At 51.4% G+C, this 2,769-nt stretch overlaps 1 pseudogene; it reads right to left on the reverse strand.

Annotated features, from left to right (window-relative positions):
• Positions 1-626: 626 nt before the first annotated feature.
• On the reverse strand, positions 627-1,562 carry LOC144162181 (CCR4-NOT transcription complex subunit 7 pseudogene; annotated as a pseudogene).
• Positions 1,563-2,769: the final 1,207 nt, after the last annotated feature.

The following is a 2,769-nucleotide window of genomic DNA, read 5'->3' on the forward strand; positions in this document are numbered from 1 at the left end:
CCGTTCAAGTTCACCTGGGTGACGTTTCACCGAAGCAGATAAGAAAAAGGAAACAAGCAGCAGAATTTTTCGCGTGTCGTCTGTTATGGTTGTCATCCCGGGCGTACTTTCAGGCTGCACTCGTCTGCTTACTCCGCAGATGCGCGAACGGAAGTTGAACCTAGTGGGAAAGTACCACACTGACTCGTTTTGCATGTCGAAGGAGATTGCAGAACCCCGACGGCGGTATCCTCGCGCGATTGAGTAAATACTTGCTCCTCATACCCAGAGTAACCCCTCGGATTGCAAGGTGGGAAACCCGTTAGAATAGGTATTACAATACAAATACTACACTAAGGAATCATAAAACGCTACGGAAAATGCTGGAAAAGTAATGAAACCTAAAGACGACGCTAGAGGAGACAAAAATTTAATGAGAAAGAGCTGCAAAGTTCAGCTCGGACAGGGGCACAAAGTTTAAGCCGTAGAATTTTGGCGGGGATGCCCAGAACAAAAGAAGCTGCTATCACCACCAACAGTCATCGCTGGGCTGGGATTCTCTGGTCAGTGTGAGTCCTCATGGTAGGGCTCAGCCTCGGTGGCATCCTGTGGGATATCCAAGCTGTTCACTCGGGAAGTGCCATATACTATGGGCTGGAGTGAGGCCTGAAATTGACTCCACCCAGGCCAGATACCTGTCCGGAGTACTTGTCGTCCATTCTGCCCGCAAAGTACACCTGCCGCATCCGGAAGAAGACTGCGCCGGTCAACAGGCTGTCGCTGCCTGCCTGGTGCTGGCTCCCTACTCTGGCAACCTCGAGGTTGTTAGCGACGTTTTGCAGGCCTCCCCAGAGACCGGGGCAGTCGTTCATGATGCATTTGACGTCGTATATCGCCGGGAAATACAGGCCGAGAAGCTCGAAGAAGTCAGACTCCTTCTCTGGTAAATCCTGCCCTGTCAGCATTTTGAGAAGGTACCCGAAGTCGTACGCTCCGTGGAAGACAAGGCACTTGACAGTGTCTGAGAGGACGACGCCAGATATCGTGCACCGTTCAGCGAACTTGTTGGGGTCGATGCCATCTCGCTGGTGCTTGTCGAACTGTATTCCGGATTTCTTTAGAAAGCGGATGGAGTCTTCCGCAGCGGCGTCCTCCTCGACGTTAAACTTGAAGTTAAATTGCCAGGCGGAACACTCTGGCGCTGGCTGGCCGCTCTCGTCGAAAAAGCTAAACCCGAGCTGAACCAGCTTCATCAAGTTGACATTGTCCCGAACCAAGCAGTACTGGTAAACGGAGGGCTGGAGCTGTGGGTCCTCAGGCGTCACCAGAACACCGGGAAACTCTGTGTCTACTGCGACATGGTTGTACTTTTGGACCAAGTGCATAATAACGTCAAATGCTGCGTCCAGGTTGGAGGCCCAGACTTCTCTAATGGGGCAGGGTTCGCACGGAGCTCTCGGTCCGTTGTTCTCCCCGCTGGCGTTGGAGCTGCCGTGTCCGGTGCTGGCACGGATCATGACGGTTAGGCGAGCGCCGACCTCCGGCTGTTCTGAGAGGAAGCAGTGGGTTCTGTGCGCGCCCATGGCACCGTCGTCTTCCTCGGCGCCTGATCTTTTTCAATAAGCCAATTTCGTCTTCCATAGGTGCGTACGCGAATACATGAACATGCTCAAAACTCATAAAACAAATAGAACATGAGTAATGAAAGCGTTGCTGTTTGCTAGCCTCATTCATCATGAAATTAACGGACAAACAGCCCACGGTGATGCGCCTTACAGCAGCAGCGGTTGTCGTACGGTTATGCGATTATGCTGATTCTTGACGGACAATATATCGGTTTGATTAAGAGTGGCCGCTTCAGAACGAGTAAAAATGCTGACTATCGGCATTTGCCATGTATACGCACATATGAATTTTAGCATGGGGCAGATGGCGTTACCGATATCCTTGTCATTTTTGGTCACTTTTTCGCGTGGATATGTGTCAGAGGTGTCATGTGGATGTATGCGTGCATAGCTGCGGCATTGTTTGGGCATTGCAGCTTCCAGTTGCTGCAAATTCTACAAGCTATGATAGGTTTCCCCTGTGCCTGTCGGCCCTTTATGCAGGAAGAAGCATGGGAGGTACGTCCGATGACCGAACTTCCAAACTGGCATTCTAGTTGCTTTTCACGTCCATTATCAGCATCGAAGGTTACGCCCACATTGCGATGGACACAGGAATACCTGCGGCGGTATTTGCGGCTTTGTGGGTATTTTGTTAGTATACTTCCACTCGCACGAAACGAAAAATCCCGGTGGTTTGCGTTAGCAATGTGCAATGTTAACGTTAGCATTAACAGCAGGTACCCTAATTTTGTGCCTGACGACGTGCAAGGAAGATTAATCTCACTGTACGTCAAGCTGCGCACTTGTCAACGTTGGGCGGCCGCACGGCCGCCACCGGGCGTCGTTCGGCACTTCGCTGGTTTTTCGCTGCTGGAGGTCGAACTTTACACCTCAATGCGCAAGGTTTATTGTCAGAAAAATAGCGTGTAAAAAGGGACGGTCACCCTCGTACGGTGTGCTGCGTCACTTGGCGAAGCAGCGAATAAGAAATTTAGAGGCTGGACTGCCCCACTGCTGAGCCACTTTTGAGGAAGAGGAAGTGCGGTGTGTCGCGCAGTTTTCGCTCGCAGTTTGTGTCTTCGTGCGAACACGATTGTGCCGTTGGGGTAGAGGTAGACAGCTTCGCTGGAAAAACAAGTTCCAGGCCGACACTTAAGGCTCCTTGCGTGTACTTTAGGATAGC

This window comes from Haemaphysalis longicornis, unplaced genomic scaffold (genome assembly GCF_048455015.1).
Source record: "Haemaphysalis longicornis isolate Haplotype H1 unplaced genomic scaffold, Haemaphysalis longicornis Haplotype H1 scaffold_1, whole genome shotgun sequence".
In the NCBI taxonomy this organism is placed as follows: Eukaryota; Metazoa; Arthropoda; class Arachnida; order Ixodida; family Ixodidae; genus Haemaphysalis; species Haemaphysalis longicornis.